This window comes from Marmota monax, unplaced genomic scaffold, assembly GCF_021218885.2.
Source record: "Marmota monax isolate L192 unplaced genomic scaffold, Marmota_monax_Labrador192_F-V1.1 WCK01_AAM20220418_F8-fsc00073, whole genome shotgun sequence".
In the NCBI taxonomy this organism is placed as follows: domain Eukaryota; kingdom Metazoa; phylum Chordata; class Mammalia; order Rodentia; family Sciuridae; genus Marmota; species Marmota monax.
In genome coordinates, this window is record NW_026692846.1 from 2,072,146 (window position 1) to 2,097,542 (window position 25,397).

The 25,397-nt window shown below is 57.3% G+C and overlaps 1 protein-coding gene across 4 annotated transcripts in view; it reads left to right on the forward strand.

Annotated features, from left to right (window-relative positions):
• Positions 1-25,397, forward strand: part of Tsnare1 (t-SNARE domain containing 1) — a 116,784-nt gene that overhangs the window by 19,954 nt on the left and 71,433 nt on the right. Inside the window, exon 1 of one of the 4 annotated variants that reach the window (XM_058580841.1) lies at positions 22,582-25,277. The exons of 1 other annotated variant lie outside the window; for it this stretch is intronic. The gene's annotated coding sequence lies outside the window, so the exon portion shown is untranslated. Of the gene's footprint in view, positions 1-22,581; positions 25,278-25,397 lie in introns of those variants that run through there. 2 more of the 4 variants (XM_058580840.1, XM_046449017.2) reach the window with 2 other exon arrangements.

Consider the following 25,397-nt stretch of genomic DNA (forward strand, 5'->3'; position numbering starts at 1 on the left):
GACCCCCCAGAGTGTGAGCATGCCTTCTCTGGCACTTGCAAATGGGAGGTCTCACCCACACCCTGTCCTCTCTGCCAGGACAGTAGAGCTGCCAACCTTGACTGACAGCACCACTCGCGGTTCCTAGGGGTTGTGGGCCAGGCCAGCAGGAGGCTCAGGGACTGCTGCTCTCAGCACCATGGACAGTACCTGCATGGACGCCTGCCCTGCATCTGCAGCCTGCATCTGTAACTGTCCTGTCCACCTGGCACCTCCTGCCTGCAGGCCTTTGGACAAGTGGCAGGAGGCACAGGGTTGCCCTGGTATCCCAGCCACTGGTCTGGCCTGCCGCTCAGTGCCACTCAGTACCAGCTGGTGCAAAGGCAGCTGGGGAGGGGCTGAGGGCAGGAAAAGTTTTGGAGGTGAGAGGAGTTATGGAGAGGAGAAGAGAGCCCCTAGGGCCGAGAGGAGCAGTCATCCTTTGCATTGATGAAGCAGACTCATCAGTGTCGCCCTGTGGTGGAGGAGGGGGACCCAACAGGCTTGGTTGTTGTCAGTGTGGAAGGGGACTCCAAGCCTCCAGGGGGCTGAGGCCCTGTGAGGACCTCCCAGGTACAAGGGAGGATGTCTTGATCCTTCCCTGGTGTGTTTAGTTTGGGGAGGTGTGTCTGTCACTGGCTCCGAGCCCCCCAGCCCAGGCAGAGTCTGCTCAAGTGTTTGCCAGTGGGTGAACTGTCATCTGTCATGTCTTTACACTGACCACTTCCCCAGCCTGAGGGAGACATGTGACTCCTCAAGTTATTTGAGAGCTTCTGAAACTCTGTGAACTCCTGGGTATTCCATCACTGCTCCCACCCCATGGAGCCCTTGGGGCTCCTGGCGGAGCACCCAGATTCTCTCCTGCTCTTGCCTCTGGCCATGCTGTGGGCCTCCTGGGGCTGCCAGGCTGGCTGCCTGTGCTGGTGGCTCCCGAGTGTGAAGCTCAGAGCTGAGTTGAAGAGCTGGCTGGCCCAGTCTGCTGAGGAGGTTCTGGCATTGAGCCGGTGCCACTGCAGATGGAGGGATATCTGCCCCACCTCTTCCATCCTGGTCCATCTGTCTGGTACCTGGGGGGGTGGGTCTTCCAAACCTTGTGGTGGTGATGGAGTGCCTCTCTTGGGAGTCCTCCCCTGGACCTCTAGAGCTGCCCTGGGTATGGTGGCTACATGACATCCCTTCCACTGGCTGCAAGCTCACCAGGTTGAGCTTGTGCCCATCCTTAGTGACCTCGTGGGGAGCCAGGCTATGAATGCCCAGACACACTCCCGGATTATGTCTATTTCAGCTTGGAGTGATGGCTGTTCAGAGCAGGTGCCAAAGCCCGGTGGACAGGGCTAGCACAGCTTTTAGGGGAAAGAGACCTGGGTCTGGATTCCATCCAGGCCTTTGACCCACTGGGTAGCCTGGGGCAAGCTCTGACACCTCTGAGCCTCATGTCTCTGGCTGGGAAGTGCTGACAGTAGAAGCTCCCTCACCGTGAGCCTGATAGTCACAAGTGTAGAGAATTATTCCATTCTCTCCTCCAGAGCTGTGCTGTGTGGTGAGGGGAGTGACTTCCCTCCAGAGCAGGATGTGCCCAAGTGAATCGGGGCACGCTCTGGTCTTCCCCTCGCCTTACTGTCCTCCATCCCTGCACCCACAGCCTGCTTGGAGCCTGTGTAGATGGGGGCTCTCCTGTCTCTGCTGCTCGACTTGGGCGTCATCCTCTTGCTCCTTTGCTTCTGCTGTCCTGGGGAGAGGGAACGTGGTGAGATGTAGTAGCTGGGTGGTGGGCACAGCTGGGCCTGGACGCTTCCCTTCCCAGGAAGGGAGGAGGTTGGCGTAGAGGCAATGCGTGCAGGAGGAGGGGAGACATGCACTGTGGACATCCTGACTGCCCTTTTGTGCTGTTAGTGATTGCGCTTCTCCATGGCTGATTCTGGGCGTCAATTTGCAAGGTGCCTGGGGGTGCCTGGCTGGCAGTCTGTCTGACGTGGAATCCAAGTTGCTATAACAACACTGATTCATGCAATCGCAGCTCCCCTGGCTGGGACCTGCCTCTCTCTGGCTCTGAGGCATGTACAGACACACGTGCTTGCGCGAGCACACCTACGTGGAGACCCCGAGGGCTGGCGCCGGGCAGGGCTGAGTGGGTCTGGGCACAGCCAGGCCTCCTCCACCTTGGCGCGATGCCTCCAAGCGTGTGCCTTGGCGTGTGGGGTGTCAGGTACAGTCAGGGGAGTGGGTCGCAGCCTACTCTACGGGGGGGCAGGACTGGGCAGCTTCTGAGGGGGGTGTGGGCACGAACCATGCTCTGTGACTCAGTGTCTCCCACGTGCAGCTTGAGCAAGGGACCCCAGAATGCCTGCTGCTTCTGAGTCTGGGCAGGCAGGTTTTGCCTGCTCACCCACGTGGCAGGGGCCTTTCCTGGGGCCCCAGTGAGAGGGGATGCCAGCCTCGGGCCCACCGTCCCACTGATTGTCCCACAGGAAACTGCAGTCTGCTGTGAGCAGCTCCTGGTGCAACGGTCGCCTCCTCATTCCAGGCTGGCCCTGGTCTCTGCTTCCTGTTTCCTCTGAGACAGGCCAGAGGTTCGTCAGTGGGGCTGGGGCTGCTCCAAGACCCCACCTGCCTCTGTCCCCAGCTCTGACTCCAGCCACCACCTGACCCTCTAAGGCATCAAGGGACTGGCAGGTTTTTAAAGGAGGAAGCCACACTGGGTGCTGGAAGGGGTTCGTCTGGCCATGAGCATCCTCAGGGCTGATGGGAGGCCCTTGAGTCATTCAGTCCTTGCTGGGGATTCAGTCATTCATCCTGGGGACCTGTGTTGAGTGGGCAGGAGCTGGTGAGAGAAGTGGGTTTGATTTGGCCTTGGGCTGCCCGTGGCCTTCGGGGGCTGGACTGGTTCTGTGGACATCCTCTTAGTGCCCTAGTAATTCTGAAGACGACCTGGAGCCCTGTGGGCTGGGCCAGACCGGTGTTCCCGGCCCTGGTTGGATTGGGTTCACAAGTCTGTAGTGCTGGGATATGAGGCGCAGCAGGGTCCTGTGGAAATGCAGCTGAAGGCGAAGGGGTGTGTGCGCGCGTGTGGGTAAGGGTGGGATGAAGAGCACTGGAAAAGCTTTATCTCAGTTTCCAAAAAGTAGACCCTGTTGTCACAGAAAGCTCACAGCAGAGGAAGGAAGCCAGCCTTGCTTGGTGGTGATCATTCAGACCCTCCAGAGCTCTTTCCCGTCTTTTTTCTGCTGTGGTATTTGATGGAATTGTGTCCTCACTAGGTGACTTACTTGCACCCTTGCCGTTTCACCTGAGAGTTAGGGTCATCTGCTGGGAGGGTGGCTGGCGAGGAGAGGATTGAGCCAGGGGTGACCATCTGGTGGGCTGCCAAGAGAAGTGGGATCAGCCTGGGATGGGGGAGGTGGGGAAGAGCTTGGGGCAGTGGGTGTTTGCAGGGGTGCCCTGGGAAAGGGACACAGCCTCCTGGGGTCCTCTCTCCTACTGTTCCCAGTGCAGTTTGGCCAGCAGGAGGCTCCATCCTGTCCAGCTCCCTAGTGCCCCTGAGAGAGTGCCAGCAGTGCCTCTCCCACTGTGTGACCTTGTGAACCTGTGTTCTGGGCTGTCATGTCTCCCCTGTCTGTCGCTGGCCCGAGAGCCAGGCCTGGCTTCACGGGGGATGTTCTGTGACTTTGGGCTCCTCAGTTCTCTCTGTGCCTTAGTTTCTCACCTGTGACCTTGTGGGGGGTGGAAGTGGGTTAATGCATTTGAAGTGCACTGGACAGCACTTGGCACCAGGTGAGTATGCAGCAAAGGTCTCAAAAAGTCCATTGCTCCTCCTGCTCCTCCTCGTCAACGTTGCTGTCCTGTGACCACAGCTTCTTAGGAATAGGTGCTGGAGGGCTCAGTTTCCGCTCTGCTGGGTGCTGTGTAGGCAGCCTGCTCAGTCTTGGGAGGGCAGGCTGGAACCTCGGGACCCTGCCTGGGGTCGAGGTACCTGGGGAGGCTCCCTTCCCAGCAGATGGAGCTGGGAGCCCAGGAGGCCGAGCATAGCCACTAGCCTGCCCCACGAGGGGGCACTTGGAGACTGCAGCGTCAGGAAGCCTTTTGCTTGCTTCACACTGCCCATGGCTGGCCAGGTGCCCTCTTTTGTCTCATAAGGTCCCTGGCCTTTGGTGCCTTCTGGCACCTCCCCATGGGGGTAGGACTTTCAAGGGTTTTAATCTTCAAGGGTCTCGCTCTCATCCCTAGGGCATAGGGACAAGTGGGCTTCCCTGTCACCTTCTGCAGAGTGCTCCTGTTGGGAGCCTTGGTGACTGTTTAGAAGCTGTGGCTCTGGTGAGCTCCCTGGGTGGTGAGCTGCGTGGGGTGAAGTCGGGTGGGGCGCTGGACACTGGGGCTGGGCCACAGGGCTGGGAGGAGGGGCTGGTTGGGGAGGGGACTGGCACCTTTTCGCCACGTTGATGCTTCCCCAGGCTTGCTGTGTGCCACGTTCCGTCCTTGCTGCAGTGGCCCTCAGAGGCATGGTGGCTGAGGAGTCGGAGGTTCTTGGGTGAAGCCCACTGAGCAAGGTGCCATGGTGAGGTGGAAGGCACCTTCCTTCTACAAGGCTCTTCTTTTGCAGAGGATGCTGCCAGCCCAGCCCGGGAGAAGCTGATGTTAGGACCATGGTCAGAGCGCTGCCGGGCTCTGCGATCATGGATCCTGGAGCTCGACAGGCAGCCCCGGCCTTGGCTTTGGGAAGAGAAACTTGACTTACCCAGGGTCAGGAGCAGCTCACATGTGGATGACCAGATGGGGCCTGTGTGGCATCAGCTCCGGTCCTAGCTCATGCGCTCCCCATGGCCACCCCCAGAAGGGGGTACTTTGTTACAGATGCAGGGAGTCAGGGGCCTTCATTTCACCCAAGGCAACGGAGCTTGGGAGTCCAGGATCCAGACTTCCCAGAGTGCAGGCTATCTCTGGTGGCTTGACTTGGCATGACCAGTCCTGGGTGCTCTAGGGCTGGTGGAGCTGACTCAGGACGGATGGGAGCTTTTCTCCAGGTGAGGCCCCCAGTGGTGGATCGGCCTTGTTAGCCCACTTCCTAAATTGTGGAAATGAACACAATGATCTTGAGCCAAACAGGATGAGCTTGTTTGTCTAGGCCCGTAGGAGGGTGGCCGGGAATGGGAACTAGATGTGTTGGTCACTCCTGGCCATTTGCCCTGCGGATGCATGCTGCCCTGGGTGGTCGCCACACTAGGGTTGGGCATCTGGTGGCCTGTGTGCAAGGTCTGATGATCTGGGTCCATCTGGGCCCTGGGACTCAGTAAGGGTCTGCCCTGGCAGAGCCTGCCCGCTCTGGCCCCCTTGTTCTAAGGAGCTGCATCCTGTGTTCAGTTCACCTGGGAGCTCCAGCAGCTTTCTTGGTTAGGTGATGACGCTCATTCGGTTTTTCATCTTTGCAGACAGTGACGGGTGTGCCTGGCAGAGACTCAGAGAGCCTCAGTGGTGGCATCTGAGGTGCCTCTTGGGTGCAGGGTCCTGAGTGTGGGACCACATGCAGAGCACCCACCAGCAGTCTGGTGGAGGCGAGACCAATCCTCCCAGCCTGCCTGCAGCCGCGGCCACTTGGGGCATGTGTCACAGCTTGAGACCTGGTTCACTTACCAAGTGTACACTTCAGTGGCTCTTGGGTGCTGAAACGGTGCTTGGCCACTACTACCTTCTGGTTCCAGAACTCTTCCAGCTCCTAAAGAGCCCATGCCCACCGGCAGGCACTCCTGTTCCCAACTCTGCTCTGCCCAGCAACTCAGCCTCCTTTCTGGCTTTAGGGATTTTGCTGGTTCTGAACTTCTCCCTTTGGAAGGAGTCTGACAATGTGGTCCTCCATGACTGGTGTCTCACACTGAGCTCCACGTGTCAGGGTCTGTGCCTGTCATCGCGCCTCTCCGAACCTCGTGGTGGGTGTGGCAGGCACCTCCTGCCAGGCTTCTTTCTACCCATGGCAGGTTCGCTGTGCACACAGTGAAACCCAGATGCCGAGGGCTCAGCGATTTGAGTTTCCACATCTGTCTCGTGGTGTAACGTCCCCAAGTAGCCACCTAGTGCCCCGAGCCCCAGAGTAGCCCTCATGTCCTACCCCTTCCCCGTTCTGTTTATCTTGCAGGGTTTGGCCTGTCCTAGAATTTCCCGCAGCTCGAGTCATGCAGGAGTGCGTTGATGCACGCCATTCACACCCGTGACTCTACCACGCGTCCCTGGGCTCTTGGCTCTGCTCTCTGTTCTGATGCTGTGCAGCGTCCGACCCTGAGTGTGGTTGTGCGGCGCACGTTGCCTTTGCGCTGGGCTGTTTGCTGCGCAGACGGGCCACCGTCCATACTCCTGCACACATTCTGGGTGGGTGACAGGCTGCTCTGACCATGGGTGCAGGGCTCTTGGGGACGTGTGTTTTCTGCTCTCCTGGGGCAGGGTGGCTGCGCCAGGGCACTTGTCTCTTTATCAGAACTGTCAGATGGCGCTGACTGGCGGCCCCATTGTGTACCCACAGTTAGGACATGAGCACCTTGCAGCCCTTGTAGCCCAGCTGAGTGCGCAGCTGTGGGCTTACTGTCACTCCAGTGATGTCCTGGGCCTGGACGTGAGCTGGGCGTGCTGCCTGGGCACCTGTGGCAGTGCGAAGTCGCCCTTGGTATGTGTGGTGTGCACTGATGCGCCGTTGTCGACTCCAGGTGGTTGTAGCCCATTCTTGTTTTGTGATGCTTCAGGCTTCTGGTGGCTTCTTCTGGATTCCTTGTGTGAAGTCCTAGGATGTGGGAACTGTGGTGGCCCCATGTGCCCAGAGGCTTTCGTGGTGCTGCCTCTTCCTCTCTGTGCCCTGACTGGGTGGGCCACTGTGTGTCCTGAGGGGCGGGTTGCTGCCCCCACGGTCCCTGTGCTGGGGGTTGTCCCCTGCCATCTGTCTTTCTTGCTTTAGTTTGTAACATGTTTGAATTTTTTTTTTTAGACTAAATCTCAGCAGTGCCTTATATATTCAGGATGTAACCTTCATCATTTTGTTGGAAACATGTTTTCACTCTTATCTTTTGCCTTTTAATTTTGCTTATATTGCATTTTGATTGACGAATCTTTGAAAATGTGCTGCCAAGTCTACTTTCCCCGGTGTGCGTGTTTGCGTGCGCACGTGCTTGCTTAGCAGTACTTTGGTATTGGTGGATGTTTTGTGTTTATTTTAAAACTATTTGACCCTTCCGTCCATCTGGAATTTGTCTTGGTGTTGAGTGTCAGATGAGGAGCTGGCTGGCCTTTTCCTAGTTCACTGGTTTGTCTGTGTGTCAGATGAGGGGATAATGGAGGAGGTCTCTGAGGGAGAGACTGCGGGTGCTGGCCCTTCCCCCGTGGTGGACAGGCTCTGAGGTGGTGGGGAAAATCGTCTCCCTGCAGCGCAGGGAGGGGAGGAGGGACGGCAGGGCGCCGGGCACCAGGCACCAGGTGTGTGTGGTTCTGTGCTCTGCCAGGAGCAGCCCTCTGCTTCCTAGATGGCTCTGAGCCCAGGTCCTCATTTTGGCCCTCCCACCATCCAGGACCTGGTGGATCTGCCTGCTGTGTGTCCAGCTGGGAATAGACCTTTCTGTGGGTGTCCAGAGGTGGGTGCAGTGGGCCCGCCTTCGCACCCAGGGCCTGTGCTCCCACCAGGCTTGTTGCCTCATGCCAGGCCCTGGAGTCCTGTGTTTGGGTGAGCCCCTTGGCTACCTGCTGCTGTTGCCCTAACCTTCTCCCGGGCGCAGGACCTGTTGTAGTCCATGTGAGCTTTTGTAACTGGGTGGCTTATACCTGCAGGCGTTTATTTCTTTGGGTTCCGGAGGCTGAGTGCCTGGGGTCGGGGCCTGCAGAATGGGGTCTGGTGAGTGGCTGCCCTGGGCTGCACATGGCGCCTTCTTGCTGTGTCCTTCCATGGCAGAAGCAGAGAAGCAGGCTCTCCTGGGACTCTCCCAGGGGTGCTCCTCCCACCAAAAGGGCACCTCCTGAGGCCCTGCCTCCACATCCTGTCACCCTAGGGGTTAGGTTTTCACACATGAGTTTGGGGACACATATTCAGACCACAGCAGAGCCCAGCAGGCTCCCAGGCTCCCCCTGGGGGGGAGCACAGGGGCCTGAGTCTGCCGTGTGAGGCCTGCTGGGCCTGCCTGCCTTTCTCCTCCAGTGACTGCATTAGCAACCGCCTGCTCCCGTTCTTGAGTGTGTGGACAGGCTGAAAGAGATGGGGCCTTTCTCGAGGTCCTGCACTGGCCAAGACAGAGTAGGGGTCAGACTCGCTGTCTCTGTAGCCCAGTTCTCCCTGGCTGCTGGGCTTGGCACTGCCCACGTGTGTAACAGCTTCTGTGAGCTGTCTGCCTGCGCAGCAGACTGTGCTCCCAGCCCGGAGGGTGGCTGCGCTGGCGGCCATGCCTCTTCTCCTCCCGGCCCTCTCCATCTTGGGCTGTCCCCCATCGTTAGCCTCCTGCCTCAGCAGATCCTCATCAGTCACAGCCTGGCCTGGGCTGGGCGTGAGGGACCCGTGGTGGTGGGAGGAGGCTGGCTGTTGCTCTGAGGAAGCCGTGTCTTCTGGGTCTCTGCTGTCACCACCAGGGGTCTTGGCGTGTAGGCTGGCCAGGTGGCCCAGTGTTGGTAGGGTCAGGTGTGCTTTGAGCTTTTCGTGGAATGGCTTGATCTGCTAATTTAAGGGTTGGGCTTCAAGAGACCATGCTGGTGCACTGTCATGGAGCCGGGCGGTGCCCAGAGGCTGCCCAGTGGCTGAGCCCTTGGGTCAGTTGCTGCAGGCCCACCAGGCAGATGTCTGCAGGGTCAATGCAGCTGATCCTGGCCCAGGGCCTGTCCTGCCAGGGCTCACTCTTCCTCTGCCAGCCTGGCCCTCCTCTTCTAAGGGCCACATTCTCTCTGCCCTTCCCATGTGATTGTGTGTTCTTCCTCTCCTTCCCTGGGCATTGGCCACAAGGATGCCCTGGTGGGAGGGCTACCTTGTATTGGTGGCCATGAGGCGTGGCCCTCTTAAATTTAGGCGTCTTCTTTTTAGCCAGCCTGTGGCCTCCCTGGGGAAAGGGGACAGGAGCTACTGGTGTTTGGGTACGGGCCTGGCCTTGTGTCCCATGGATATTGTCGCATGTGTATTATTCTAGCAGCAGCAGTCTGTGTGTGTGTGTGTGCCCACATGTACTGCGTGAGGGGTGGAGGCCTTTGGGGCACCTCCCCGAGGCACTGGTGCTTGGAGTCTTGCTCCCCTTCCTTCCTTCCCAGGGCCAGCCTGGAGGGGTGCAGCTGTTGTCTTGGATCCTAGAAGTCGTCGAGTTACTGCTCTGTTCCTGACTGTGGCCAGGTCAGCTCCCGCCACAGCCTAGGCCTTCACCTTTGATCTCTGGCCTCACAGGTGGCTGGAGTTCTGGGCAAGGTTTTGGTGCCAGGTCCCCTCCTTGACCTGACATGCTTTCTCCCACCCAGCCTGCAGCCTGATCCTGCACGGTCTGTGGGAGATGCCTGCTGGTGGTCATCCTAGAGAGTAGGGCCAGTGTTGCTCTGCTGATGGGTGGTGGTCACAGGGAGAGAGCTATACCTGGCTCCTGCTCTCAGGCCCCACCAGACCTGCCCTGGCTCTGGCCATGAGCTGGGCATGGGACCAGGCCTCTGTTGAGCCCATAGGCGGGGCCCTCCCTGGAGGACAGCAGCAAGCCCTTCCTAGTTCTACCCAGGGGTTTAGTGCCTGCGTCCTGGTTTCTGGGTCAGGTGGGGGTGGGCCCGGGGAGTACATCTTGTCATGACCATCGTATTGCCTCCCTCCTAGGTGGATGTTTTCCCAGCCACAAGGCTGGGTGAGGTCCTGCTGGGCCAGGCCGTGGCCTCACAGGGCCTGTAGGACCACCCCAGCTGGGCTTTGAAGCTGGCTGGGCCTGAGCCAGCTCCCATGGCCCTGGCCCAGGTCTATATCCTGCGGCCCCTTCAAAGACCAGATGGTCTGCTTCCCAAGGGAGCTGTGCCCAGCTCTAGGCTAGGGTCTCGTGCTTTCTTCCAGACCTGGACCTTCCTGCCCCTTCGCCTTCCTGAGGGAGAAGACCCTGTCCTGGGAGAGAGTGATGGGGGCAGGGTGGGAAGCAGCCTGTGGAGCAGCAGAGAGGAAGGTCTCAGCACCGGAGAGGCCCAGGGGACTTGTGGAGTCCTGCACAGCAGTCTTGGGCTCTGGCAGGAGCCACCTGAGCACCCGATGTCAGGGAGTGCAGCGTGGCTCACTGCTCCCTCCAGCTGCCCTGGGGGACTGCTGAGGAGGCTTGGCCTGGAGGAGGGGGCTGAGGTGCAGGAAGGCGGGAAGTGCCAGAGGCCACACGGCCAGGCCAGGATGTGGCTCTCAGGAGCAGCAGCCCCTGGATCCCCACCTCTCATGGGAAAGAGGGCTAGGAGGTCGGAGAGCACTCCCTTCCCTGGGACCTGCAGCCTTCTGATTGCTGGGTCCCACTCTTCCCCTCTCGCACCGCCCCTGCTGGCTGTTACATCACCTGTCTCCAGGCCTCCTGCAGGGCTGGCGCTGAACACTGTCATCCGCAGGTGTCCATGGTGCCCCAGCCCTCCCCGTCCCCCTCCCGTCACTGTTCTCTTCCTCCTTCAACAAGTCCTCTGGAGGAGCCCCGGGCTCTGGGACTGTTGACTGAACCCTGCAGCGGAGGCCACAGCGAGGGGCTGGCTGTCTCTTGCCGCCTCCTGCCCAGCTCTCCAGCAACTGTGTGGCGGAGGCCTTGGTGTGTCCTCTGTGCTTCAGTCTGGACCTCTCTTCTGAGCCCTAGCCCTGAACCCTGTTGCTCTCGTCGGGTGGCTGGACCATAGCTTGAACTCAGCTCTGCTCTTGAGTTTCCGAGCCCTCCTCCCACAGCCTTCCCCATCTGGGTGAGTCACCCGGACCACGGTCCCATTCTTCTGCTTGCTTAGGCCAGGGGTCGACATGCTTGTCCCTGCAAGGGCCAGACTCTAGCATCTGGGGTTCCCAGGCCTCCCCTGACTCTGGCTGTGGGGTGCTGAGGAGATGGCACTCGGCAGTGCTACGTGAGTGGGCCTGGCCCTGCTCCACTCAGACCTCAGCCCCATGCGCCTGCCCTTGGCTCGGGGCCTCTGGGGACCACATGGGCCTTGCCCGTGCAGCTCCAGACGGCAGCTGTGTCCACCCAGGTGCCCCACAGGGAAGCGGCTTTCCTAGCACCCACCTGGTGCCTTCGTGCCCCTCAGATGGTGCTGCCAGTGAGTGTCTGTCTTCACCAGTAAGTGCTGCCTGATCTTCCTGTGATGCCAGGTCTGTTGACACGGGACAGACACATAGTGCCACTCGCTGCAGTGTCCAGTGAGCTCCAGGAGAGTTCCAGTCACGATTGGAGCATTGTGCCTTTCTCCTGCCTGATGGTCTGTCCCTGATCCTACCCCTCAGGCGGCAGCCTGATGTGACTTGTGCTCTGTAGGCCCTGCGTTGACGCGCTGTGTGGGGTTCGTGTCCTCTCCCCTCGAGGTCTGTAGGAGCGCCCTGTCGCCCTGGGAGGCTTCTTGGGGGAGGTCAGCTGCCTGTTGAGTGTCTGCGAGATGATATTGGTTTGTGTCTTGTGTGGAGTCCTTGACTTCATCAGAGTTGCTGGACTTTTGGGCGGGACTGTGAGTTACAGAATAGTGACTCTTGGTGACATTCCCTCACTCTCCTTTCAATGCCGGGAGGGTCTTCATGGCAGTGATGTCCCTGTGTGGGGTGAGAGGCAGTGGTGCCCACTCAGGATGGAGTTTGTGTGCGGCTCCTCTGGCTTTCCCAGCGCTGCTGTCTGGAGGTGCAGGGTCAGTGCTGGTCTCCCGCCCGACTTCACCCTGCTGGGGTGGGGGTGGGGGCGTGAATTCTGGCCGGTGCCCTCTCACGCCCCCTTGAGGAGGCCATGGTGTGTCAGCTGTAATTCTTCTCTTCATTCTTGGTGTCTGTGTCTTTTCCCTGCCAGGTTCCAGGGTTTTAGTTTTTCCTTTCCAGCAGGTTAATGATATTCTCTTTTTCCTTTCTGTTTGGCTTGGCATTTGTCGATGCGGTGTCCTCCGGGCTCGGGCCTGTGGTGTGCTGCTCTCAGTCTGCCCAGGCTGTCGCCACAGTGCCGCAGACCGTGCTCCTGGCTGGGAGGCCCGGGCCAAGGGGACAGCTGGTTTGGTGTTTGCAGCATCCCGTTTCCTGGCTCATAGACAGTACCCTCCTGCTGTGTCCTCCACTGGGAGGCCGAGGAGACCCTGGGGGCCTCTCTCCCCTTCAGGAGAGCTTTGCCTTGTGACCTGGTCACCTCCCAGAGGCCCCTCCCTCTGCTCAGTACCATTGCCTTGGGGGTGAAGACTTGGCACACAACTTTTGGGGGACACACGTTAAGCCTGCAGCAGAGTCCCTCGAGGAGCAGCTATGGAGAGCTCTTTGCTGTCCTCTTGGATGCCTCCTTGCCCTGTCTCTTCTCCTCACCTTCCGGGGCTCCAGTACGCAACATTGGGCATCCATGGTGTCTAGGAGCTCCTAGGGGCTGGCTTTCCCTTTCCCGTTCACTCCCTTCTTGATGCATCGGTCTGGGGATTTCTGGCCGTGGCTCTTCTGCTCACTGCACCCTGGCTGCAGGGACCCTGCTGACAAGTGCCTTGAACATGCGCTTCACTTCTGTCGCCATGTGTATGACTGCCAGCGTTTCCATTTGGCACTCTGGTGGTTTCCACTTCCTGCATGTGGGCCATCCTTTCCACGGGCTTTGATGTCGCAGTCATGGTCACTGTGAATTCCCTGGGAGTTCTGACGTTGAGGTCTGCTTCTGCTGACTCTTGGGTACTTCTCCTTGTGCTCCTGTGTGTCTCCTGTTTTGGGTTGGTTCAACTGATTTTGACTTCATGTGTGGGGTGTCAGGTGAGGTACCTAACATTATGCTCAGCAATGGTGTGCCCTGTTTTCTGGGCCCCTTCACGGGGTGGTTCCGCTGGCCGGATGTGGCTGGCTTTGGGCTTTGCTGCAGCCTCACCTTCCTCTGGAGTTACCTTAGGTGGGGTGGGATGGGCCTGTGTTCGCTCCCCAACGGCACATGCAGGGGCAGCCTCTCTCCATCCCTGCCCCGTGTGGGGAACTGGGTGGCCTGGTGTGGGTGCTCAGTGGCCTGGCGCAGCCTTGGTCTTGGGCAGGTGTGGTCTTGTGCCTAGGGCTTTCTCAGTGGCCCTGTGCTCTTCCTTTGCCTTGACTCCCTTACTCATCCTGCATGGGAGCATCTCCTGCCCCTTCCTGGTGGGCCTGGAAGGGCCGCCTCCTGCATTTCCAGGGATGGAGGGTGATTTCTTTATTCTCTAGAATTTGTGGGTGCCTTGTTTGCCCTGGAGCTATGGGTCAGCAGCTGCCGTCCTCGACCCCCCAGTGTTTATCAGGGGAGAGGGCATTCCTACAGGGCTGCTGGGCTTCCACTCTTCTTGCCCCTGCACCCTGACATACTGCCTGGCCTGCTCCAGGCTTCCTGGTTAGCACCTGGGTCCAGAGAGGAGGTTTCCGCCCTTGGGAGAGTGCTTACCTGCTTGCGTGCCCCACGGCCCTGCCATTTCTGGGCTGCCTGCCCTTGGGCTCTGTCTTGTCTCCCCTGTCTGTAGGTATCAACTGACTGTTGCCCTGAGACTTCAGCTCTGATGAGTCCAAGAAAATGATGAGTTTGTAGTTTTGTAGTCTTTTCTTCTGTTGTTTCAGGGCAGCTCCCTTGGAGCTTCCTGCAGGGCAGGTGGCGGCAGGGCTGTAACTGTGGGAGCTGCGTTTTCTTGTTTGAAGCAAGTTTGAACTCTTCTCATTGTTTAAGCCCCGGTTTTACACTCTGTGAGTGAGAATTTTGTGTCTTTTGCCCATTTTCCTTGCAGTTTTTTGAGCTCTTTACGTGCAGCCATGTTTTCTTACTGCTTGGCTCACAGCGTTTCGCCAGGAATCTGGGTTCGCTTCTGTTGCTGGGCATGGCCTTCCTTGCCACATCCTGACTTGGAATCCTACCTGGGAGGCTTGCCCATGGGCGGCTGCTCTTTTGCCTTGCTTCCTGGTTTTCTTTTCTGTGTCGAGGGCTGTGGCCACTGGAGTATGTTATTTTGTCCTGTGAGGCCCAGGCTGCGTTCTGTCTTTCCGCATGGCTAACCAGATGTCACAGCACCATGGGTGAGAGCCCTTCACGGTGCCGCACCCACTGCATATGGGATTTCCATGTCCACGGGCTCTGTTCGTAGACCCCTCTTATTCTGCGCTGTTTGTGTTTTCTTGTGCAGCTTTTGAACTATGGAGACGTTCTAGCGTTTGTAATAATAGTTCTAACGTGGCATCGTCCTGTACCCGTAGGTCCCCCCTTCAAAGGTGCTGTTTGGTGGTTTTAGTCGTTAGTAGTGTTGAGTGTTCATCGCCACCGTCGTGGGGGCGCTCTCGAGTCCCCCTAAAAAGAGCACCTTGCTGTTGGCAGTCACTTCCTGCTCCCCAGCTCCCACTCCTCGCCCTGCCGGTCTCCTTCTGTCTCTTGAATGTGCACATTCTGGCCATCTCGTGTAGGGGACTCTTGTAGGTGGCCGTTTGTGCCTGGCCTCTTCCACTGTGCTGCTGTTCCCAGCCCCTGCACTGTGGCCTGTGCCAGCTTCTGCTTCTCTGGGACCTTTGAGCGTCTGCTCACTCAGTCCTCTCTTCCTGTTTGGTGCTTCCCTGTGTTTGTGTATATCTCTGTGTGCCGCAGTCTGGCTGGGCACAAAACAACCGAGCCGCCACACAGCCTTGTAAGTTCAAACAGCAACCTTTACAGCACTCTACACACACTTCCCGGGAACACTCCCGAACCGCCATGCACGCGCGCGGCCTTCTCCCCGGACACACCACACACCAACTGGCATTCCCTCCTCTGGAAATCCCTCCTCTGGCACTTCCCCAACCAACAGGAACTCCCCAGGAATCCCCAGGAGAACTCCAAAGTAGCTGGCGCCTGAGGTGGACAGCAGGGGTCTAATATACAATTGAATACACAGCTTAACATAACCATCATCATCTCAATGGCTTGCTGGCCTCACCTCTCAACCACTCCCTTCTGGCAAAAATGCCATGTGTCATTCCCACTCTCAGCTATGGCTCTCAGCATCTGTGAACTTCCGGTCACTTTCTGGCTCCATGCAGATGCTTGGTACTTGTTGGTATTTAGTGGGAGGGGAGAATCGACAGTTCATGAAATGGTGGTGTTTAGCCAAAACCAAGGGGTGTCTTCCTGCGGGATGCAGTGTTTCAGGGTCCCCTTTCAGGGTTTCCTGTGTCCCTATCCACTCTCCCTGGGCCCAATGTCCTCTCAGGTATTGCCCAACACCGTCCGGTCCTTTGGCTGGTTACTTGTGTGTGCAAAGGCTCCTGGTTTCTGTGTGTTAGTTTTGCACCCTGAGCTCCCAGAGCCTGCTGCTGTTTGGCCCCAGCACTGCTCTAGGGTGTGCATTGCCGTGGGGTCTGCAGGAGGCGCGGCACGTCTTATTCCTGGTTCTCATGCTTCTTGCTGCTGTCTCTTTGGTGGCACTGGCTAGCCCACCAGAAGGGTGCTGAGAGGTACTAGATGTGGTGGCTTCTCCATCTCCTGATCCTTGTGAATGGCTCCGGGTGTTTTCCTACTGAATGAGGCACCCACTCAGGACGAATGGTATTTCCTTCATCAGGCAGGAGTGTTGAGTTTCGTGGATGTGGTTGGTAGCACCCATGGAGACCCTCATGAGGTTTTCCTGCAGGTTCATTGCTAAGGTGTGTTACAGTGATGGGCATCCTCGTGCTGAACCAGCCTTGCGTTCCTGGGAAAACTGGCAGGTGGGACTTTGACTCTTATTTCTTAGTGTTTTATTTAGTATTTTTGAATTGCTCTTTATGACATTGGCTTACAGTCTGCCCGCCCCCCCACTTTCTTTCTTGAACTGTTCTGTACCAGCTTTTGGAATCAATGTGTCAATGTTAGGCACATGTCTTACTGGTATCATAAAAAAGGATAGGGAACTTTCCTTTTGTTGTCAGTGGACAGACTTGGCCAAATTCTTCTGCAAAACCTTCAGGTCCTGTGGCTCTTTAGTTGGGGCAGATTTGATAACTTGTGTTTTTTCTGTTGGAACAGTGGGCCACTTTTGGCCGACTTCTCTGACCTGTGACAGTGCCACTCACAGTCCCCTTGGAGAGAGGCCCTGTGCAGACCAGAGCCTCTGGTCCTCAGCGCTTTCTCTCGGTGGTCACTCCTCCCGTATAGCTTGGTGTGTTGTGTAGTTGTGTTGCTCCTTTTTTTCTTGGTTAAGTTGGCTCTGGGTTGTTTTTTTGTTAGTAGTTTTTTAGAAAATAGCATTTTGATTTATTAATTAGGTTGATTATTTTCCATTTTCTACTTCATTGGTTTTTGCTTTTATTTGTATTATTTCCTTCCTTGTGGCTGTTTTGAATTATTATCATTTTTTTCTAATCTTTTGAGCTCAGAATTTAGTGAATTTGTTTTTCTTTTTTCATAGAAATATTTAGAGTTACAAATTCACTCTGATTCCTGCTTTAAATTTATCTCATTGATTTCCCTATGTTGTATTTTCATTATTATTTTTTGAAAATTCCTTCATTTTAGTTTGTATTTTTCCTTTTCTTCCAGGAGTTATTTAGCGGGTTGTTTTTAAGTGGAAGGGATTTCTTGGTTTTAGAAAGCATTTTAGATGTCACCTGTGCTGATGCCATGCCACAGTCCTAATCAGACTGGCCTTGTGACCTTGAGATCTTGCTGCTGTTCGAAGGATAGACCTCGTGAGTGGTCCTGTGCTGCCAAGGGGTGCCCAGGCGTGTGGCCTCTGGGACCTTGCCTCTTGGCCACCCTTCATGCAGGACAACTCTTGGTCTGGCTAGTTTCTTGACGTGACTCCTCTGAGGGCTGCTTCCTCTTCTTCTCAGAGGTGTGTCCGCTCTTTCCCTGGGTGTGTACTTTAGGCAGGAGCATTGTGTGGGGCTGGCTTGTCCCCTTGGGGGGGCGGGGTGGTAACGTGGGGTCTGCTGGGCTTCTCCTATGTAGTTGCTTTTTCCATTTTTTAATTAATAAGACACTTTGAGGCCACGTGAATATCCTGTCCTGTGTCCTGATGTCCACTCTCCACTGGCTGGCTTCTGTCCGTCCGCAGGACCTTCTCATCGTGATGGTGGGAACCACCTTCCTTGTTGGTCGCAGCCGCCTGCACTACGAGGGAGAGCTCTCCTCTTTCCTCATTGCTGATGTGGGCTCGAGGGTCTTTATTCAGCGAGTTGTACTTCTCCTTGTCACTGCCTTTTTCATGCTCAGACTGTTCCACACATGGCCAGGGAGGCTTTTCCAGGCTGGTGCTGTGAGTTTCTGAGATGGCCCTGCCTTACCTGGGCACCTCCGTGTGCATTTGTGGACCTAGGTGCTCCTGGCCTGTCTATTACTTTTCCCCTGCGGCTCTAGAATCCAATACTTCTTCAAGGGGTCTTAATTCCTTGCCATTCTTTTTTGATGAAGAAGAGTGTTTAGTAGCCAAGATTTTTATGCTGGGTATGCTCTTTGTCATGGGGTGCGCTGGCATCTCTGCCCTGTCATTGGACTAAACTAGGAAGGGGCTAGCTGCCATTATAGAACTACGCAAATGTGTATAAGCAGGTGATACATAAACCCGCGCACATCTGTGTCTGTATTTTTCTGTATACTAAAAATAGCAGACTCAGGGCTGGGGCTGGGGCTCAGAGGTAGAATACTCCCCTACCATGCGAGAGGCACTGGGTTCAATCCTCCGCACCACATAAAAATAAAATAAAGATATTGTATCCACTTTAAATAAAAAATAAAAATTAAAAAAAAAATAGCAGATTCATACGGACACCTCAAGTGCTAATCAAGTGCCCCTGCTTGGGGAACTTGTGAAGGAATGCTTGGCCTCGGGGTATGGCCAGGGTGCTGTGGAGCCTTCCTCCATCCCCTCCCTCAGAGGGGAACCCACGTAAGGACACACCTGAGACCCTGGTGCCTGGTGCAGAGGGTGTGGCATGGAAGCTGAGTGGCAGGAGGCACTGCCGCTGGGGGTTGGCAACCCGCCCAGCTCCTGGCTGCCTCACTCTGCTCAGCACGTTCCCTCTCGTTCCCTTTTCTTGTCTTAAAAACTGCGCTTGCTTTACATCAGGAATTCCCAGTACGGGTGCTGTGTTCCCCAAACAGGTCTATACAACACTGTAGTTTTGGGACCAGGTGCAGCCAGACGCGGGGCTCGGGCTGTGGTGAGTCAGGGCTTGCTGCCGGATGACCCCTGCCTCCTGTGAGGTGGTGGTTTTCACTCCGAGGTCTCTGTGCGCCTTCTGGCTTCGTGTCCTGAGGACACATTTGTGTAGCTGACGCCATCCTGGGGAGGTAGTGTCCAGTGGAGGGAGGTGGGGGTCCAGATGGCATTAGTCAGCTTGAAGGCTCCTGTGTGGGCTGATTCAGGCTGTCTGCCTGGCCCTGGGCAGGGCAGCAGCCGGGCAGCTCACCCTCCTGGAGTCGCTGCCCCCAGTGCCGCCTAACCAGGGGTAGCTGCTGAGCTCTGAGCAGTGCGGCCAGGGCTGGCGCTGGCCACGGGGCTCAGGGTGGAGCAGGTGCAGGCAGCCTCCCTACTCCCTGGCAGACACCACGGCACGGGGAGCCTCACGCCCGCAGCTTGAAGCAGCAGGTGGGAGACAGCAGCATGGTTCCAGGTGGCGGCTGCTGCGTGGCCTCTGTCAGCCCGGTGTGCTGGCTGCTGGGACTCAGAGGCCTTCTCCCTTCCAGGTGTTAGGGGCCGTCAGTGCCTGTGGCTCCTTCTTGGGGCTGGTCTGCATGCTCACCTCCAGAGGTCATTCTTCTGACTCCACGTTACAGGCGAGGAAACTGAGGTTGGAGGCCACAGGGCTGGATGAGATGTGGCTGTCAAGGCTGAGCCGTGTGACCTGGCCCTAGGTTCTGCTCCTGTGCTGGGACTGTGTTCTCTGCCTTAGACTGAGCCCAAGACCCAGAGAGGCTGGCTGTGTGTTAGGCCGTAAGAGTGCCGGCTGCTGTAAACAGGGGCTCATTAGGCTGAGCCAGGCCGTGGGTGAGGCCCCAGTGCTGCCTGCTGCTGCCCTCCTGTGCGCTGCCTGTTCCTGCCTGCAGGAGCTGCCCTTGAGGGACCTTGGCCGGAGGGGCCCCTGCAGAGCACACCCCTCCAGCAGCCTCCTTCATCTTCTCTCTCTCTCTCTTTTTGTTTTAGTTTTTTTAGTAGTTGATGGACCTTTATTTATTTGTATGTGGTGCTGAGAATCGAACCCAGTGCCTCACACGTGCCAGGCAGGTGCTCTACCACTGAGCCCCAGCCTCAGCCCTCAACTTCTCCTCTTCAACTTTGCTCTGGAAAGTGGTTTTCCCCACAGGCAGGCTTCGAGAGCGAGTTTTCGTGGCTCTGGTGCCGCCTGTGCCTGCCGTGTGTGTGCCAGGGCCAGGGGTTCTCAGTGCTCTGCAGTGAGGGCTGCCCTTGACCTGGACCTCACCCGCTCTCAACACCACTGTTTGTTGCTGACTCTCTTTTTCTCCGTGAGCTCTGCGCAGCTGCAGTTGGGATGAACACGAAGGCAGCATCCCTCCCTCTATATACTGGGCAGGCTGGAGCTGAGATTCTTGAGGAGGAGTTAAATGCCATCCTGTGCCACCATTTGTTCTCTGGAGAGATGGGGAGAACACAGGTGTGAGCCCAGCCCACCTGGGGCCAGAATCAGCCTCAGGGATTTCGTGTCCTCATGATCTGCCCACCTCACCTGCACCCTGTCCAGTGCCTTGCTCATGTGAGTGTCTTTAATTCCTCACGGGTCTCTGACCCCACAGGAGGTCAGAGGTTGCATCTGTAAGGGTCTGGCTCCTAGTTGATGTAGGGCCCTGGGCTCGTCTCTTTGCCCTTTGCTCCTGGGAACACAGTAGTGCTCCCTCCTATTACCTCTGCCACTGCATACCCTGGCCATAGCTCAGCCCTGAGACCACCTGAGAGCAATGGCTTGAGTTATCCGGGTGTCTGTCCCTTTCAGCAGTTCATCTTTTCCTCCCCCATGTGACAAGCGTCATCAACTTCTGTGTCTGTCAACTGCAGCATGAGACCCGCTCAGGCAGGCCAGGCCTATCCAGTTCTGCTCTGTGTCTCACGGGGCTTGGGGTCTGGGCAGCAGGGATTGGGTTCTTGTGACATGAGCCGACTGACCCCTTGCCTAGCTCTGGAGGGAGCACTACTGCCCATCTGGCAGGGAAAACAGGATTGTAGCTGCCACGTCTCCTGTGTGACCCCGTAGAAGACCTGCTCCCTAGCTGGGAGACCCCTCAGCCATGGGGAGGCAGGGGGCATTCTGGGGACCCTGTTCCAGGGAACGTGGTTCCTTGTCTGCTGCTAGGAAGGGTAGCCCCAGCCTAGGGGATTCCTTGTCTGAGGGGGCCCAGTCATCCCTCTGCCAGAGGCTGGGGTCCTTCCTGGGACGCTGTCTTGGGAGCCTGGCCAAGGGGCCTGAGCCCTGTGTGCTGGTCCAGGGGTCTGAGTGCTGGGACCCTAGCCTGCGCTGGGCTGGGAGGGCTGACTGGCAGTCTGCTGACTGGCGTCACTCTGCTCCTGGACCTGGGAGCAGGGCTGAGGGGGGCGTTCCCTGGCACCCCCACTTCCTCTGGCACCTTGTAAACAGGATCTGCGCAGTATGAGGACAGACAGCTCCCTTCAGGCTGGCAGAGAGCTGGGGTCCCTGGGAGGAGTCTGGCGCCAGCCCGAGGGCTTGAGGCTGGAGGAACTGGTGGCAGGCTTTGGCCGGTGATCACGGAAGCAGCGTGGTAGGAGGCCTCCTCAGGAGCAAGTGGGCATTGTCTCTGGCCTCTGTTCAACCTTAGTCAGGCAGCCCCGGGTTTGGGGCCATTTTTGGGTACAACAGGCTGCCAGCTTCCGCCCACCCCTCCTGCCTGGCCCTGCTGCCAGCTTCCGCCTGCTTGGGCTGCACACGGCCTCTGTAGCCTTTGTCCAGCCCTCCCTCCCTCCCTCTCTCTTTGTCTAGCTCACCATTGCCCACTCTGGCCGCCACGCTCTGCGGAGGATCTCCCAGATCCCCCAGGCCTTGCCCCACCTCTCTCCTGGCCTCCTAGCCCTTCCTCTTGCTGCCCAGCCCCGCCTTTCTGAGTGCTGGCTCTTGCTGGATCCCTTGCTCTGTCCTGGCCCGCCGCCTCCTGGAAGCCTCTGGTGCATCACAGTGTCCGAAACTCTTAGCACCCTGAGCCACCCGAGGAGTCGGAGCATTGTGGAAAGAGCCATGCCAGCCAGCCTGGAGCCCCGACTGCCTGGCCCACCCAGGGCTCGTCCCCTCTTTCTGTGCCCTGCAGTGCCCCTGCCTCTTGTGCTTAGGCACAGACGCGCTTCCCTGTGCTGGTCCCGTCCTGGAGGCTCTCGAGTCCTGGGTAAAGCCTTGCTCAACCTTGCCAACGGGAGGGCACTGCCTGTCTTCCAGGTGGCTGGTGATGTGGGCAGCGTGGTCTAGCTGGAACTGAAGCTGTGTGTTGCGGTGAGAGAGTCTGATTGCCTTCCTGCTTGTTCAAGAGTCTGCATTGGCAGTTGGGAGTGACCTTGGGCGGGTTGAGCCTGGTTTTCCTCTTTTTAAAATGGGGTTATACTTAGCGCTGCAGGGAGCCATGAGGATTAAAGACACTCATGTGAGCAAGGCACCTGGGCAGGGTGCAGGGGAGGTGGGCAGCCTGGGGCCCGTCATGTCATCTCCTGGTGTCTCTTTGGTTGCTTTGTACATGAGACCCCTGTGAGTGCCAATCTCAGAGTCGTGGGGTTGCTCAGGGATGTGAGCTGTGCCCAGTTCCTAAGGTCACAGTTTGGTCCCTGGTGAGGGCCAGGAATCTTGTTCTTCTGCCTCTCAGTAAAGGGCCAGGGACAGAGCCTGGAGGCCACCTTGCTCTGGGCCCTGGTGTCTTGGCTTACTAGGATTTGGCTGATTGTCACAAGTGGATGGATGAGGACTGCACTGGGGCTGGGCACAGGCAGGTGTGGCTTCTGAGGGTGCCTGGCTCCTTCAGGAAGGGTGGTAGGCAGTATCCTGCCAAGTAGAAATGTGTGTTTTATGGAGAAGAGAGATGCCTGGCATGGTGTGGGGTAAGCATGGGACCCTGAGGTCAGGCATGGGCACGAAGTGGGGTGGGAGCCCCTGGCTGGCCTGTGGGGTTGATGGGTAGAAACTGCAGGGAGGAAGTCAAGGACACAGCCTGGGTGGAGGCACTGAGGTAGGGGGACAGCCTGGGCATGGGCGGGCAGGGTCCCCAGATGGCAGGTCCCCAGAGCTGAGGCATGGCCAGCTTCCTGAAGCCTGTGAGGGCACAGGTGCCTGCCTGGTGGTTTCAAAGTGCGGGGCATTAGGTGCTGGGATGTGCATTGGCTGTGCTTTCTGGGCCACTCAAAACTGCTCCTAGATCACCCTGTTGGCTCTAGGGCCTGGGGGAGGGGGACAGGTGGGATGCTGGAGACAGGGGTGCCAAACTCCAAGTTTGGGTTGGTGGGGCTGAGTACCCCATGTGTTCTTGTCTCTCAGAAATGGGACATGCACCTGCTGGATTGCAGGTGTCCCCTGGGGCCCAGGGTGCTGGCCAGGAGGCATTTGTGTACTCAGGCCAGCCTCCTCTGGCTGCTGTGACTCACTGTGCTTCTCCAGCAGGCTGGGCTGAGCAGACACAGAGGTGTCACACCTTCCATCACTCAGCAGAATGGACTTGCAAGCTGGATGAGGTGGGGCCTACCGTCGAGGCCTGATGGAGAGCAGGCCGCCCAGGGCTTCTCTTGCACCTGGCGGGTCCTGGTGCTGGGGCTGCTCAGCCCCTTTCCAGCTACCCCTCTGCAGTTGTGCCTGGAGACCCGAGTTCTGAATCCCTTCCCACTTCCATCTAAGGAATCTCCCACCTCTCTCAGACCCTCATCAAGTTTTCTTGTGCCCCTTCTCATGAAATCCAGCAGACCCTCTGCCCTTGGCAGCAAATCACGGTAACTGCACCCACCCTCAGAGGCTATCTGGGCCTCTCGTCCCCTGCCCGCCTTGCCTGGCCCTCCTGTGTTGACCCTGCGGCAGCTTCTCTTCCAGGATGTCTCCATAGGAATTCACACAGCAGACCCCGCCTCTGTCCAGCCGACCCAGGGCTTTAGTCATTTGCCGAGCTCCTTGGGGTCCTTCTAGCATAAACAGCTGCCCCTTCTTTTCTGGAGTGGGGAGGGCACAGCACAGCCCACCTGCTTTCTCAGCGGGCAGGAAGCCAGGGCTTGCCCTCCCTCCTCCCTCCCTGGGTTCTGCCAGCCCTTTGCTAGCTCCACTGCTCTGCCCCTCCAGAGCCCAGCCCCAGCAGCAGTCCCATTGGTGTCCCGCCAGCAGTCCATTCTTGGTACTGGAGCAGCAGGAGACCCACTCCCCACCAGATCTCCTCATGTCCGTCACTTCTGGCCACTGCTGTCTGTCATTCTTAGGAGTGTCCAGATGCCCTCACAGGCGAGAGTGCCCTTTGAGCTCAGAACCTCCTGAGCTGCTGGACTTCCCTGTCTGGGGCTCTAGCTCCCCAAGCTCGCGGGAGGCCCTTTTGGAGTTCTCAGGCTGTTTGGGATGATGCCAGGACGTGTGTTCCTGGGCCAGGCAGGCCTGCACTGCACATATCGTGACAGTGCCTGGAGCCCAGTGGGCATGCGGGGCATATCTGTGGGATGGTGTGCATGGCAAAGTCAGGTGGCTCTGGGGCATCTTCCAAGGGCTTGAGCACGGCATTGGGTTCTGCCTGACTCCTGTCTGCTAAGGGAGCCCCCAGCAGCCCTCCACCTCATCTCCAGGCAAATTTGTCTGCATGATGTTTCACTGGAATCTTGCAAATGATCTTTAGTACTCTAAAGTTATACATGCATATAGTTTAGAGAGTAAATGCATTCTACAAGATTAATTAAGAAAAACAGCAATCCCTGGTGCTCCTCTTTTGCCCTCCCCAGAGCCGAGTACGTCTGATTCTGAGAGTAGATTCTTTTGATGTTTATCTTTTCTCTAAATGCTGCATTGCTACTTGATTTTTTTAAAGCATTTAGGCATTATATTGACTTGCAAGAGATTGAAGTCTCTTTTCACACCTCTGTGTACAGTTACAGGCACGCACACCCCCTCAGGCACTCATGCACACATGTGTGTGTACACACGCACACACTTGCACATGTTACACTGGTGGCATCCAAGCACACTGTGCACATGCCACGCCACTTCTCATCTCCTGCCTGCCTTTCTGGTTTCCCTGGGTTCCTGATGGCCTTGTGTGCTTGGGTCCTAGACATAGACCCTTCCACTTCCACCCTTCCTTCTTCCACTCTGTCTCATGTTTCTTCGTATCAGTGGTTTGTTGTCTCATCTTCATGAGGAAGTCTGTCCAGAACCTTCTATGGGGCATGGTCAGTGGGTTGCCCACCTTGTTCAGCCGCAGTCCTGGTTCCCTTTCCTGCCTCCCAGCTGACCTCCTTCCTTAGATGACCCCTGGTTTTTATGGAGTGCATCGTGAAGTCCTCAAGTCTCCATGGGACTGTGGGGCCTTTGTTATCTGGGCTTCTTCCTCGGGGGGTGGGGAACAGTGCCGTTGTGTCTGGGCACTGCAGCCAGACTGCCTGGCTCTGAAGCCTGTCTCCTCCAGTCACCAGCTGTGTGACCCTGGGCAAGTTAGCCCATGTCTCTGGGCCTTCGTTTCCACACTCTGCAAGGCAAAGGTGACCTTGCCATCTCACAGGGCTTGAGCCTGTGAAGGTGGTGGGCTCAGATGAGGGCTGCTGCTGTGTGTGGGAGTGCTGTCCGTTAACAGTCAGCTTTCTAGGGTTTCTTTTCAGAAGAGTTTCTCTCTCCTTCAAGTTGGGTCCCCGTGGGTCCTCGCTGTACCCACCTAGGTCCCCCTATGAGGCCCTGCTGTGGAGGCCTCCTCGAGGGCTGAGGTCTGCCTCACATGACCTGATCTAACATGGAGCCCTGGGCTCCCTAAGCCCCTCTGGGCCAGCAGTCCTCCACAACCTCTCTCCCCTGAGCCAGTCTCTGAGCCCTATTCCCCGCCCACAGGGCACAAGGCCTCAGGCAGGTCCCCAGGGTTCCCTGGGGCTTGCAGGGTCCCTCTGCCAACTGTATCTCCTGCATAGCTGGATTTCTTTATACCCAGCGACCAGATCAGTATGAGGATGCAGCTTGCCCCAGACCCAGGTGTGTGGCCGAGCCTGCCTAGAGACTGACGTGAGCACAGGTAACTCTCACTGAGGTGCTGTGCTTTGAAAACTGTAGTCATTTTCCATAAAAATATTTAGGTTAGGATAATTGGTTAACCAATGTTATTTCAAAATGAATTAACAAACAACTGAAAAGT